We start from the raw sequence: 15,436 nt of genomic DNA, 5'->3' as shown, positions 1-15,436 counted from the left end.
CATCCTCAGTTAGCCCCTGCCTGAATTTGTAACCCAGTTCTACAACACGTTTAAAAACACACGTGCTGTTCCCTGCCTGACAGGCCTGCTATTGCCTATGGGCTTGGCTAGCTACTGGCATGTTTTCTTCAGCAAAAGTTGCTATCACTACTTCTCTTGATATTGTCAAAATGCTGTATGCCAATGTTGGTGATGTTATCAAAGACAAGTAAAATCTCATTGAAATGCAGTACTAGGTTTGTTTGGTAAAACTTATCTTCCTTTTGCACTCTATTTACATTGTTAATAATAAACTTCTGCTCCATTTCTGCCATAACTTTGACTGAAATGTTCCAATTGTTGTTAAGTGTGTTACCTCCTTAATTTATTTTTTTTACTACTAATATAAAGCTAATGCACTTTCTGAAATTTTGTGAAATTTAATTCACAACTAGCATCTCATTTAGCTCTTCTTGGCCTTTTTTTTCTTTTCTTTTTCTTTTTTTTTTTTTTTTTTTTTTTTTTTTTTGTGCGTGAATCACCTTAAATTATTGATGTGAGAATAATTCTCTACTTTCTTGATTTCTGACTTTCTTGCTTTCCTACTTCTTTGTTATAAATTGATTGGAAAGATTTCATCATTACCAGTCAGCTTGCTCCTGATTTTCTTCAATTTTTGGAAGTTAGCTCTTTGGACACAAATTAGAAATGCTATTGATTGTCACTTTTTCTGAGTTCCTATAATTTGTACACAACACCTTTTTATGAAGACATCACAAGTGGTAGGGAGAGGAAATGAACAATTCCCCTATATGCTGTACCTGAGCTTCTCCCTGGACACTGCTTCAGCCTCTTTTACCAACACCTCTCTTTTTTTCACTCCTTCTCCAGTCCCACTAGGATGTCAATGCTGAAAAGTTCAAGGTGCACTGATGGTGTTCACCTCTGCAGACAGCTCCTGCTGCTCAGGTCTGCCACTGGCAAATGTCACACTGTGCTTCCCAGCAGTCCAGGGCCAAAGGTGGACTGCAGTAGGCAACATGAGCATTTAGGACAAGACATCAAATGCCTTCCACGAGTAGGAAATTTGAAACATGTTGGTAATCATTGGTGTTCATAGCTATAACCAATATTGAATTCCTTCAACAACCGTCTATGTCCTCTCTTTCATTGTTCTTTATTTCCGTTGCAAATAGCTTGCAACAATAAAAATGAAGAAATGCCAAATTTGTGTGGCTCTTCAAAAAAAATTCTTGCCTTGAAATTAAGTTCAGTTGAAAACTCTGATCATCCTCTCCAGATTTTGTGCAGGCCAGATGGGCTAGTGCTGTCCTTTGCTGTGAAGATGTCCTTACTGTGTGTTGCTTTTCTTTCCTCATGAGAGGAAGAAATAGATCAAAATCTTCATGTCTCCCTCCCGTTTTGCAGAAACTTCCTCCACTGCCTTCTTAGTGTGGAATCCCTCAAGGCCATATGTATAATGATCTATTAACTGATGTTAGCCAATATCTTGGTCTCAAAATTCATTGCTGTCTTTCCTTACAGTTCTGTCCTCAGGTTCTTCAGGCTTTTCTTCCTTTCTCACTAACAAGTGTTCATTATTTCTCCTTTAAACCCCAGAGCATCCCCTGGTGGATTTTTGTATCTTTTAATTTCCTGGAAGGATATGAAGGGTCTAAAACTAAAAGCTTTGCTTGCTCTTATCCAGGAGATTACAGAAGGGAATTGGATAAAAGCGAAGGTTGAATACTCAGTGCTTTGCCATCATCAGCAGCAGTATACATTTGGTAGAAAATAGCATTCTCCTTATGCAGTGGGGTTTCAAAACATTTCCCAGGCATTAGAAATTCAGGAATGAAATTCTTTAGACATTATTCTCTGCGGCCTGAAGTTCCTTTTTATTTTGCTGGAGACGGAAAAGGGAAATAGAGTATTTGGACTCCCCAACTGACATATAATCATTAAAGAAACAGGGACTGTTCTTATCACGTGCCTTTTCCTTCATTGTTGCTCAGACATTATCTAGACATTGACTATCCTATAGCCCACCAACAGAACTTGCAACCTACTCTTGTCAACTATGTGTAACATTTAAAGGTTTCTGAATACTTTGGTATCTGAACATTTCATATGCCTGAGCTGGTTTTCCTTGCCTGATGCCATGGGAAAAATCCTGTGTGTTGGAAGAGCAAGACGGAATTACAGGTCAGACTCTTGTTCATCCTGCAGTGAGCTGGTCAGAAGAATAGTAATGGATGGTTTTTGAGAGTAAGATACTGGCCAATACCAGGGAATAAATCACAGTGTTTTTCAGGCACACCAGGTGTTGCCTGAGACACTGTGAACCTCTTTCAGTCCTCTAGAAGACTAAAGCAAACCTCAGGGGAAGTACCTTAAGCTTTGAGAATTCACTGAGCCCTGTTTGAAAGGAGCTGAAGGAAAATCAGTGCTGGTGGCAGTGTTGTGGGAAGCTACAAGCAGGGAGCTGTATCCTGCCCAGCAACGGGGCTGGTTGTGTGTGCTGCTCCTTCAGATGATGGATGGTGGGAAGCTGGGTTTAACACAGACATCTCAGTTACTCTGGCCTTTTGAAAATTCATCACTGTGAACATTGTTGATACTAATTATTCTGTAGAAATTGCAGTGAGTAACCTTGTAAGACTGTTGGATTGTGTTTACAACTATGAAGGACTGCCTAAAGGATAAAGATGTATCTTTCTTTTTCCACAACACTGATTGAACTCTGATAAAACATGTTTTCACTTGTTTCTTCAATGTACCCTTACACCATGAGATGAATAAATTACACAGTAGGAAGTAAATGAAAAGATTTTATACTGATAACTGTGTGCATGCTTCAGTTTTCCCTAGTGTTTTGCTTTGCCATAATCCCTGCTTTAAAATAAATGAGCACAGTTGTACATCTCTACTCTCCCACAGTATAAAACAGATCTTTTCCAGAAGAACTTTTCTTTTTCTATTAAGTTTCATCTTCATCCTTCCTTTAGAAATGCCTTTGGAAATACAGAATTACACTAAAATTTCTCATGGTCATAGATAAAATAATGCTAAACATATGTAACTATACTTTTAGCTGTAGCTGGAAAAGTCAGTGCTCAACCGCAGAATTTCACTAGCCCTTTGCTTACTTTGCTTTCTCCTATTAAATGTTATTGATTTCAGTTTGCATCTCCTAATGACTATTATGCCAGGGGCAGAACTGGGTGACAGTGAAATCCAGTTCTATGCTCCTGCTGATAATGAAAATGTGCTAGTAGCAGACCAGATTGCTTAAATTACTGCTAGTCTGAGTATAAACTTCATGAGCTGCCTGCCGGGAAGGCAATCAGCACTAATGGACTGACTGAGCCTGTCTTGCTCCTGCTGCCATCATGTTGTCATGGTGGAGCTTTGCTGTTTGCTGCCAGCTGGGATAGGAAGGAAAAGCCAGAGGACCTGGCAAGCACCAATGAAAGATGAGTACTGTCAGATAAAGAACAATAGGAGAATAACTCATTTTTTGAGTTTTGAGCTCTGTACCTTACATCAGCTCCTGTCATACCTCTGTGATGGAGAGCTGGGCACAATGTAGGGTCTTCAGCACTGACGACAGAAGGAGTATGGCAAAGTTTCAATTACTTGTTTTTGCTAATGGCTTTGTTTCTCAAGGAAAATAATGACAAAAAGCCAAATTCTTCCAGTAGTCTACACACATGTTCACCTTACAGGCCAATTAACAGGCAAATATTTTAGCTTCATTACTTTATGCAGCATGTTAGAGGCTTTAATGCCTTACTGATGTTTTAATCATAGTTCCCTCTGTACAACCTTCAACTTATGAGCACAGTTAACTACATAAAAATTTTAAATTTGCAAAATCAGGCTTGGGGATTAAAAGGCAGGACTGTCAGCCATGTCCCTGAGGATTGTCTTATTTTTGTAAATCTGCCTGGAGGGGTTTCAAAAGCTTCTTTTCTTTCTTATCTTCACTTGCAAACCTACTGATCATTTCGATTTTTTTTTTATGCTTGAGTTTATAAACTCCCAGACTTCCAGAAAAGAGAGTTTCTTTAAAACCATGTGTCCTCAGTAATAATAATTTATAGGAGGAAAATGTAGAAATCCTGTGATCCAGAAGCGGAGTTGGTTTTCTTTTCCGCGCTCTCTCACTGTCAAACATTACACATAAAAAATTAATCCCTATAATTTCAGTTGTTCCTATGGAACTAGAATTTTAACTAGCGACCAAGTATTTCCACAATGCCTACTCATAACGCAGTTCAGTGACCCGCTTATGATCAGGTTAACTATCCTAATGCTTCCTAATTGCATTCAAGGGCAATCTGTGGTGAAAGTCAGCCCTTCACAAAAAGCTAGCAGCTTCATCTCTTCTGGGAAAAGGAGCCAGGCTCTGATGGTCACTTCCTGTCAGCCATCTGCTAGCGGCACAACATGCCATATAGCATTGCTTATGGAAATGTATATGCATGTGTGCAAGCACATGACATGCACAAACAAATAGATCTGCACATAAACTGGATAGAATTCTCCTTGTAAGGTTTATTCTCTGAGGCTATTGCCTCAGAACAACTTTATGTTTGATCACAGGCATTTGAACTGTCTGAGCAAAGCAGAGCGATGCTGGGTGGCACCACTTTGTGCACATTGCCCTACCTGCTTTCCCTGCATGCCCCTCCAGTGTGCCTCCCATAGAGAAGGAGGTGGAAGGCTTGCCTGGTTGCCAAGGGCACAGTGCTCCAGAAGAGCTAGTCAAGGGTAAGTCTGGCTTGGTTGGAGATTTCTTTTTCACCACTTTCTGATATTTGATGAATGAGACAGTGTGTGAATGTGAAAAATTTTACCTTTTTTTTTTTTTAAAGAGAGATCATCCTTGCTGCTATACTAAAACATACTTTTATTTCTTGAAAGTGACAAGAAGTTTTATTTATTTTCTCATTACAAGATAAATTTATTTCAAATAATCTTCTTTTTACTGACCAAATATGAAAAGACAGATGTGCACAAAGTAGTGGATATTGAATATCATTGACTGATAGCAGTTTCCTGGTGTAAATGTGCAGTAGCTTTGAAAAAGCATCTATTGTGAGATTAAATGTGGTCAGAATCAAACAGCTTTATCTGTGTCTATTAAAAAAGATGAATGGACAGTGCCTCCCTCTCTATGAATCAAACACAGAGGAGCTGAACATCATAAATCTCAGCCGCCATGAAGAGCCAGGGAGGGGAGGAAACATTTCTTTCAGCCTACGGTTCAGTTTTGCTAATTTTATTTAAAACCTCGGTCATAAAATAACAATAAAGAAAAAATACGCTGTAGTGTGTTTAGGGAAATTAATTCTGCCAGGAACCAACATTAGAATTTCAATTGTAATTTGAGGAGCTGTTTCAGACCTTTTCAAAAGGATTAGCAGTTGTAGCATTCAGAAAGTGAGATGACTTCAGAATTCAATACTGACTGACATCCAGCCAATAGCAGACCAGAAGCCATTTTCAGCAGAGTGTTTGTGCAGGCTTACAGCAGTCCTTTGCCTCCTCCACTGAGAAAACTGCTGGGCTCCCAGCAGCTATGTCAGTAAAACCAAATTAAATGTACCTGTGACCACTTTCTGGCATCAAGATCAGTTTGACATTGCTTGTGTCTAAATTATACTCCCTTGTACCTCCAAGGTAGAGTGGCTGCAAAACTTCCTGGTAGTGGCCCCTGGCCTGTAGCAATTCTTAGACCATGCCTATGACTTGCTCCCAGGGAGTGCAACTGCGGTGAGTGGTTGTTATCCCAAATCAAGCTGTGGATGGCATTAATAATTACACTGACGCAGTCCAGTTCCAGTGGCTGAGAATTCCTTTGATTAACTTGATAGCATAGGCTTAAAAATATATTTTAAAAAATTCGATCACACTGGGATGTGCTGGACCACAGCCCAGTCCTGTGGTAATAGTTCATCCAGCAGAGATACCTGTAAAATGCCAGAGCTTTAAGGGCAGTGTTGTAGTTACACTAAACATATGGTACTACATTTGTACTGGTATAACTGGGAGAAGAGGAGGGACTGAGGAAATGTGGGATCTTTGAGTCTCGTTTGAGATGTTTCCTATTTTTTCTCATGAATTTGAACAGTACCATTAGTATAAAGTGCTTAATGTTAAAACAAAATGTTTAACAGCAATAGCTTAATGAATATTCTATATACAGAGGTTTTGTGAGTTGTATCTTGCAAGAGAGCATAGTGCATAAAAGAATCTCATTTCTGCATCTTCAGTTTTGTATTGAGACTTCAACACCAAAGTCTTTATAGATTTTTGTACTTTCTGAATGGTCATCTTGACTTAAAGTTCAGTTTGCCTCCTTTTTTAATGGCAGAATGATGGAAAGTAGTTGAAGAGGAGCAACATAAAGAATTAAAAGCCTTTCTCCTCTTTGAGGCTGAATCATGGGGATTTTTTTCTTCTTTTAAATAAGGAGAAGACCAGGGTCATTTAGCACTTGGATACAAAAACAACAGCTCCCAATATTTCCGAATAATTACTAGTCAGCCTTCCTACAGAGAAACAACAATATCTCTGTTATCTCATTTCTGAGGATTGCACTTGGAATAATAACCTCAAAATGAGAACCAGAAGCAGCCCAGAATGTGTATTTTTCCTTACAGATTGTGCTCAGGAACTGACTCTTTAATGCATGAATAGAGAAAAGCAACAGCATTCTATTTTACTGCTCACCTTTGTTTTACAAGGACACCAAAAAAGCATAATATGACACAACAGTAAAGTCTTTCTGTGATCTTCGTTATCATAAAGTTGCTGCTTTCATCAATATTATGGTATGAAAAAAAAGGAAAATACATGAGACACATACCCATATGGAGATTTGACAGCTTGGTAGGAACTGATTCTAGCAGGCGCAATGCCCATCCTTAGAGCTGATGGCAGAAATACTTGGGAGTATCATGCATCAACCCTTCTTCATCAAATAACCAGAGATCTAACCATCAGAAAACTACTGTGTCATCATCCTATGCTCAGACAATCATATTCTTTCTCTTGCCTGATTAAGTGTGAAAAAAAAGAAGAAAAAGAAGAAAAAAAAAAAAAAGAAGAAAAACCTGATATTTGTCATAGCTGATATTTTCCATGAAATGTTTTAGTATATTCAGAAGAAAATCAACATGTATATTCAAATCTCTACTCTTCTGATAAGACATGAGCTTGTGTTTGAAGGTACTCTGCTACAGCACTGACAGGTACTACCTTCCCCAGAGATTGTAGATCCACCATTCCTAATGCAGAGTCTGAACTTTGAGTGATGCAGAGTTGTTCTGACTGTGGATGACTTCAGTAGAATTTGAGAAGTGTGGCATCTTCTAGGAAAAGATTCAGACATTTTATCTGCAATACCAGCTCACTTTGCCTACTGAAGAAGCTTGTTGGAGTCTGTGCTGGCTCCCTCCTGCTCAGCGGAGGGACTCTTAGATGTGAAGGAGAGGGGTTGCAAACATGTCTCATTTGGTGCAAATATTGGATGTAGCTGGGAAAGTTTTTTGCTGAAGTTCTGACCCTGAAGACTGGAGAGCTCTTGAGGTACTCGGCATCAGATCCATACTTTGATAAAGTAGCTGTTTCTGGATCCATTCTCCTCACTTGAAAATACGTGAACCAAGCTCTTTTCTCTCATTACTGGGAGAACTCTCTCCTTACTCCAACAGCTATTTCATGACTTTCTGCTGGCTCTGGGGTCTGATGGTGTGGTGGGAAAGGTGATTGTCAATGTGGTTATGCTGTTGGCAGAATATGCCCTCCCTAGCATGGAGTGCTGCATGGGTGGTAAGACACTTTCTTCTCTTCCAATCAAGGGGTCTGTGTGACTTGCATGAGCAGATAAGGAAGATCCTTGGTGGACAGATGCTGTAGAAAGTACTCACGTGAGAAAACTGGGCTTTGAATCCTGCCTAATATTGCCCTATGCCTAACAGATTGTCTAAGTACATAAACGGCTTTTTGTCCATGCAATAATCATAGCCATTAGCAAGGGATGGGCAATTATGGTAAGTAACGTAATTATCTCAAATTTAGAGGTGAATGCATGTGACAGTAGAGAAGCAGTAGGATATTTAGTATTTGTCTAGAAGAAAACAGACAACTGAGAAATAAATTAGCAGTGAAATGCAAAGAGAAACTTCAATGCAAAAATATCTGTAATGTTTCACAAAAGCCCAGTGGCTCTCCAACCCATGTTTATCATGGGTATAATGGTTTCATACATAACTAAGGCTGGCTGCACACAGTGGAATTAATTTTACCTTGTATGTATCTGCTCACTTTCCTTCAGTAAAAAACTCTCCCTTTTGAACAGAAGAGAAAAGGGAGAGCATGAGCTGTTGCAGTTTTTCCTCACAATTTGCACTCTCTTATGAAATCTGCATTATAGCAGCCCAGATAGCAAGCAAGAAATGGGTGCTTATACCAGTGTACTGTTCCTTGTTAAAAAGACAGACTCTCTAGGAGGGTTGTAATACAGGAAGTTCAGAGCAAAGAATAGTGAATAAAATGTTTCCTGATTGGATGTCTTTGGTTGCTGTAACTTGTTACTGGTTTGTTTTTTTCTCTAAGGTAGAAATTCACTTCCACAGTTTTTGCAAAGATATTTGGCCAATCTTTCTCCTTGTATAAGGAATTTTTTCTATGCATCTCTCTTCTTTATGATGGGATGACATCTGCTCCATACTCATCCAAACCCACTAAGTCCCCTCTGTACTGGTATCAGGGAATGACATTACTGGCAGTGGATGCTGAGCATTAGGGTAGGAAATGAAGCTGGCTCAGGATGAAGAGGTTGTGATATATGAATGGATGCTACAGGACTCAAGTGAGGCAACATTTGGACCTGGATTAAAAGAGCAGTTTAATTACTCAGCACAATTCAAATGAACCATTAAAAGACAGACAGTACTGAAATAAAAGGAAAAATCGCTGTGCAGAAAAATTAAGCTTTTATACCACTAGTCTGTTTTGCCATAGACAGTGCTGCTTCATTCATCAGAGTATTTTGTCAGCCAGTGCCATACGACTTGTCATCACTTGTCAGCCTTCTTAGGCTGAGGTATGGGCAGACATGGCAGCATGGAGCTCTCTAATTGGCTTGTGAGAAGCTTAGTTAATGGCTGCAGTGTAGGCATACCTTCATTTTGATTCCCAGAGGCATGTAAAATGCTCTGCAAAACATGCAATTGACTTTTGCGTAGAAAATGATTTCCTTTCTTGATATACTTCAATGAAAACCTTGTTTCAGTTTAGGCTTTCCCACAACAAACTGCAAGCTAACTATACAACTTGTGGGCCAGAATGGATATTTTCAACCTACAATAATTCAGCAGACAAATTTTAAGGCCCATAAATGTTTTGTTAGCTGAAGTCATGTTGCTTTTTTTAGAGAACTTCAACTTAACTGGATGAATGATAGAATGAGTCTCTTGACTTGTGAACAATCAGTAAGATTCCATAATCTTTATGTGCTTCTGGGAGCTGAATGAAAGCACCAGGTGTACAACATCAGTGAGTCAGTACTAGTAGAAAGTAATTAATAATGGTAAGTGAAAAATTTAAAACCTACTGTTAAGAGATGCTCAAAAGACAATTGTACAGTTCTTCACTATAGAGGCTCAAAGAACTGCAGTTGCTACTGACAGATGAGCTTTGCTCCAGGATCCTCTTGAACATCCTTGTAAAAAATGGTGGACCCAGTTGCAATGTTTTCAGGAATTAAAAGACTGAATTAGACAGATACCATTGTCCAGTGGTATCAGAAGTACAGAAGCATTGCATAAACAGCCAGGGGTCAGCTTCATTCCTTCTTTTTATTTGAATTGCATAGCTCAGGAAACTCAGCAATGTGGAATTCATCCCTTCTATTGATAGACTTGACTGAATAAAACTTATGGTATGTATGAACTTGCTTCTTCTTACATGTGACAAAACACAGGTTAGAAATCAATTAATACTGCGATATGTTTACACATTACATTTGCCCTTCAGCTGTTTCCCTAAAATATAATGTGTACATCAACTTTGTACTGTCAGAAGAGAATTACTGGGCTATAGATTCAGACTTGAAGAAAGCAAATATCCTGGAAATGTTGTGTTTGTAGAGGAGCGCCCCACCATTCTCCCCGAACAGGATCAACAGCAGGAAAAGATGGGGTCCAGCTTGAGATGTCTATAAGCCCCTGTGTCTGCTGAGAGCTGAGTCTTCAAAGTCATCAGCACTGATCAACAAGGCTAGAGGATACACATATTTGGAGCTGAGGCAGGTAATGCTGTTAACTTCAAGATGCTGGTAAAACTTATGTTAGAAACCTTCCCATTACAACACCTGAATTCAGATTCTACTGAAGTGTAGGGAAGTTCAAATTTCTGGTAGCTTCTCAACTTTTCATCTTTAGAAAATAGATAAGCCAACACCAATATCCAGAATCAGTTATTTTAAAGGACTGTTGATTGAATGAAATCTTTATGGACTAGGCTAGTCTTTATACCCAGGAGCAAAGCTGTATCATTAGGTTATCACGAACAGGACTGAGCCTGAGCACAGATAAAGGACTGACGTAAACCCTCAGATGAATGAAAGCACGTAGAGCTTTCTGAATTAAAAACAGAAATAAAAATGGGTCAATGAAAATAGTTATCCAAGCTAGAAGAAAGGCTAAACACAGGGGATTAAGCAGGCTGGAGAGGCTACAGATGTGTGACCCAGTCAAGTGTGACAGACCCTGCAGCTGCTATTACTGGAAATGAGCTACAGCTGTGCCAAACTCCATGGGCAAAGCAAGGAAGGGAGGTTCCTGAAAAAGTTACTCGGTGCAAACTCACACAGCTTTTTTGCTGTCCATGTTTTCTGGTTTGCCTGTTTGCTGTTTTTCGATTAACCTCTCCCTTGCATATAAGAGTTCAGCAATTTTCTGAAGACTGAAGCCATGGTACCTGTAGCCTGTCACCATGCAGTTAAGTAGGTGTTGAGAGATGGTGGCATGTGAAGTATGCAACACAGAGGTGAACAGAGATAAAACCTCGGTAAATTGCCATAAGATGCACTGACATGAAGAACCGTGAAGAGCAGCATAGGGTTAAGAGTATACAGATTCCTCTGATATCCTCACAGTATCATTTGACTTTGCTTCTGTGCTGCCTATCTATTAGGTGTTCTCTTCCTTGAAGCATAGTTTTGTGATTATTCAGTGCTATTAAACACATTTAACTGGTGGTCTTAGGGCCTGTACTTGCCCCTGACGGAAAGAAAAAGTATCCAGTGATTGCACAGATTCCTAATGGTAGTTTAAGGTTAAAAAAAAAAAAAAAAAGTTTTCTAATTTTTCCATTTTTTGATCTACTAAATGTTTAATGTGAAATCTATAGTTATTTCTGGAATCAGATTCCATATGGTTTCTTCCCCGTCGACTTTGGCTGGCCTTCTTACCTGCTCATCTTTTTGTTCCTGGCTGCAGAGTGGCTCAGACTGTTGGCCATATGAAATTAATTCTATTTTAATTTGCATTGCTTGCAGCCCAAGTTGTGAATTGGAGTCTCCTGGGTGCCTGTGAACAAAGCAGCAGGCATGGGGATGCCTTACTTGGGAAAGGAAGTCCCAGGTGGGAGTGAGAGCTAGCCCTGTGCAAGCAGGGTTGTTGGTCCTGCTGGTTTGCTCAACGCCAGAATGAGGACCACACGTGCTGAGTTATTCTGCAAAAGTTAGTGTGCCAGGCTTAACACCCTCCTCTCTTTGTGGACTCATTTTTTGTTTAGTATATGGGGGTCTTAGACCATTGGATTTTCCTTGCTTCGAGTGTAAGTCATGACAAAAATGAAGTGAGTGCAGAATGCATGGCTTCTCATGTCAGAGAGGGATATTTGCTCTTCTATAGACTGCTGTCTATTGAATGAAAGGTTGAAATGGAGGGCAGGTTTGCTCAATGCAACTTTTCAGCTAACTTCTGATTAATTCCCACCTTGAGTGCCTAAGGTCACAGTCCATATTACTCTGTGTTTATTTGTGGCTTATGTGCACAGCTTAAGTGACAAAGTTTGATTCATCTGTCTGGTTGGCAGAAAATATCTTGCAAATATAAGGTTGAAGTACAGGCATTCCTTTGCAGTCTGCCCAGAAGTGGTTAATTTCCACAGTTCTTTTCAGAGATGCTACATTATGCCTGTTCAGTGGAACAGGTGTAATCAGGAAGACATTTTAATATGCAATAACTGCTGCTGAGGAAAGTAATATTTGCTCTTATATTAAACCAGGTAGGTATGTTCTGAGCCATAGCAACAAGCCCTTTTAAGCATGTCTAACGACTGTCAGTGGCATGATGTCCAGGAAATGGTAATGTTTGCTCAAAGGCAGACACATTTCTTCATCTCTCTGATTTTGCCATAGTTCTTCTAAAGCACACATAATTACACTGTACTTACTGATAAAAACTATTTGCAGACAGAACAACCTGTAATCATAGCAATTGCTGGTCATCGTGACTTAAAACTTCTACAAACTTTGAGGCAGTACAGTAGAGAGGAACAACTTGAATAAATTGAGTACAGGCTAAATTTGATTTTGTATTGGCCGTGGACAAAGAAAGAAACTGTGTGAATATTTCACAGCAAATATCTCAGGCTGCTGCAGCTTGCTGACAGGCACTTCCCTTCCACCACCTGCACTTTTCCATTCCAATTTCAGAGCTTGAGCTGCGCTTTTGCCTCTGTGCTGGTCTCATAGAGGGCATATTGGCAGCTGCCAGGACTTTAGATAGCTTGGTAGCCCTCTACAAGGATTATGAAAGAGTGAACATTTTAATACATGTACCCAAAGATACCAGTTTACTTAAAGGCTTTCCCGACCAGCTCATGTCAGCCCTGATTTGTGCTAAGAACTTCTTTATTTTAGGTATGAAGGTACATGTCTCCTTTTAGATCGTGCACATTTTTAGTGAGAAGGAAAGGTGTGAATGGATGTCCTTGTGTTCAGTGGGACTCTCCCATCACCGCTGATGCACTGGAAACAGTCCTTGGCAAGACAAATTTTTACCCCTAGGTAATAAAAAGTCACATTGAGAGCACTGTCACAGCTTTTAGTTAGTACAATTCCTGATAAAGCCAAAACCTTTCTCTGGAGCAGATCCTCTGGTCCCTCCTCATGATGAGGGTGTAGCCTTATGCAGGATTGCATCCAAATTCAGTGGGAGATTTTCCATTGCCTGCAGTGGCCTCTGAAAGGGGCCCAAGGGTGAAATCAATCATGTTTCTTGCTCCACAGTCCCAAGAGCACAAAAAAATTCTACTGAAGTGTGTATGAGACATCTGCATCCTGTGGGAGCACACTCGATGTTGCACTGACAAAAGAGCTCAGCTAATAAAGTGGCAGGCTCCTTGCTGTATGAGTGATAATAGCAAAAACATTTCTGAAGCAGATCTTACCCTTCTTCAAATGAAATTTTTGTGTACTGAATATCCGGAGGTACGAATTAAATGCTAACAGATTATTAATTTATGAAGCAGCCTTGGAGGATTTATACTGCAAGGCTCTCTGGGTTCTAAACTGGTTACTCTTGGCATCCTGGCTTGTCTGAGCCATTTCTGTCAAAAAATGCCTTCATATGGCTGCTGAGATTGCTTTAGAATTGATTATGTAATTCAATATAGCCAAAATAAATAAAATATTTTAAAATTTCAATAACAGTAGGATTGACATTTGCAAGAGCAATGAAAAGCCAAGGGAAAATCTGATACTGGGCAAAACAGCTCTCATGTCCAACCTGGGAGCTCTCCCCAGGCTGCAGATAAGTGCTGGTGCCTCACGTGTTCATGCTGCAGAAGCAGGCAGCTTCAATGTGAGTAAGAGGAGCAGCAAGCACAGCTTTCTGCCTTGCTGTGTGCCTGCAAAGAAAATTTCTACAGCAGTTATGTAGTTGAGTAAATTTATTTTATGAAATACTTATGAGATGTGATTTAACAGCACTGACATTGAAAAATAACTCCTGTTCTTTCCCTTGTTTTATGTAAGAGGGAGTTTTGAGGCAGATATATTTTTGCATGGTGCAGCTTTTTTTTTTCTTAATGATCATTTCCTAATCAGGACTCATGTGCCCCTATCTCTTAAGAGTTCCAGAATCTTGGAAAGTCCACAGTACTTCAAAAGCTGGATTTTTCCTTAGTGACACCAAGGGAATGTAGGAAAAATCTAAAATCCCCCACATTAGAAAGTATCCTAGGAATACACATTTTTCTGACTGGTCCTTGTCATCAGATGTCTTTATCTTCAGCTGCAGTTCTCTGAGAGATACTGGGGTTTGCAGGTTGCAGAGAAATGTCTTAGTTCAATTGCACAGTCTTGACAGTTAGGGATTTGGAATTTGCTTCAAGTCTTCACGAAAAATCTTTCTAGCAATTTAACCTTTATTTAAAAACATTTCCTTGGAAGGAATTACAAAGGGATTTAGGACTGAATTCATAAATAATTTTGCAGTCGTGATCAGAAGTCTCCTTCACAGTTGCTCATAGACATGGGATTTAATTTTACATTTTGAACCAAAAAGCTGTCTAAGCTGACTAAGAAAGGTGCTTCCCAGCTGCTGGGAGGACTTGGTCTTGCTTGTGTGGTGTGACAGATTCACAGCTCAGGGTGAGAGACTTCTGCACTTAACTGTAGCAGGACAAGTCGGAGCTCCTGCAGCCATCTCAAAGCTTCTCCAAATGGAGGCAAATCTCTTTGTTTCCCCAAAGATGGATGTATGGGGCTGAGCTGAAGGTACAAGACAAGGGATTTTAGAAGAAAGATGTGGGAACATCTCTGAAAAATTGATCTTAGCATGAATTCTTTTTAGGCAGTGGGATGGGAGAGAGCTTAGATCACTATTCTGTTACATGGCTTAGTAGATGTGTTTTGGTATCTCATCTTGACAGTTGGGCTTGACAACCTAAGAGGTCTTTTCCAGCCAAAATAATTCTGTGATTCTGTAATTTCCAAGGCAATAACAGAAAAACCTGTTTTTTTCTGGGCCCTGGAAAAAGTGAACTAGAATACAGCCAGTTACTTATCCTGTCATTATGGTTACTGGTACAACCACTTGGACCTATGAATAGTCCTAGAGCTCACCTGTGCTACTCTGCTAGCATCTAGCAGTCACAATTAGCAAATGCCACACTTCTGCTTGACAGGCTAGTTTCTTTCTCAAGTCCTTTTCATTCTTCTTGGTTTGGACACCCTCAGTACAACAAATAAACAAAATACCTAATCACAATGGTGCTGGTATGTTCTGTATTGTGCCTGCTGACAGCTGGAAATGGAACTGAAACCACTCTCCCATTCTGCACAGTGGATTAAAACAGCAGGCAATAAAATTAGTCATGCTCATCATGAGGCTGGTGTTTAATTAATGACCTAGCAGCAAAAGGCTCC

The 15,436-nt window shown here is 39.8% G+C and overlaps 1 long non-coding RNA gene across 1 annotated transcript in view; it reads left to right on the top strand.

Moving 5' to 3' along the window:
* Nucleotides 1-15,436, top strand: part of LOC122157795 — a 50,525-nt gene that overhangs the window by 23,146 nt on the left and 11,943 nt on the right. The window lies entirely within an intron of this gene.

This window comes from Centrocercus urophasianus, unplaced genomic scaffold, assembly GCF_019232065.1.
Source record: "Centrocercus urophasianus isolate 14NV4802_14NV808 unplaced genomic scaffold, USGS_Curo_1.0 seq_10, whole genome shotgun sequence".
NCBI lineage: Eukaryota > Metazoa > Chordata > Aves > Galliformes > Phasianidae > Centrocercus > Centrocercus urophasianus.
Note: the sequence above shows the minus strand (reverse complement) of the source record. Positions and strands in the feature narration are given on the sequence as shown.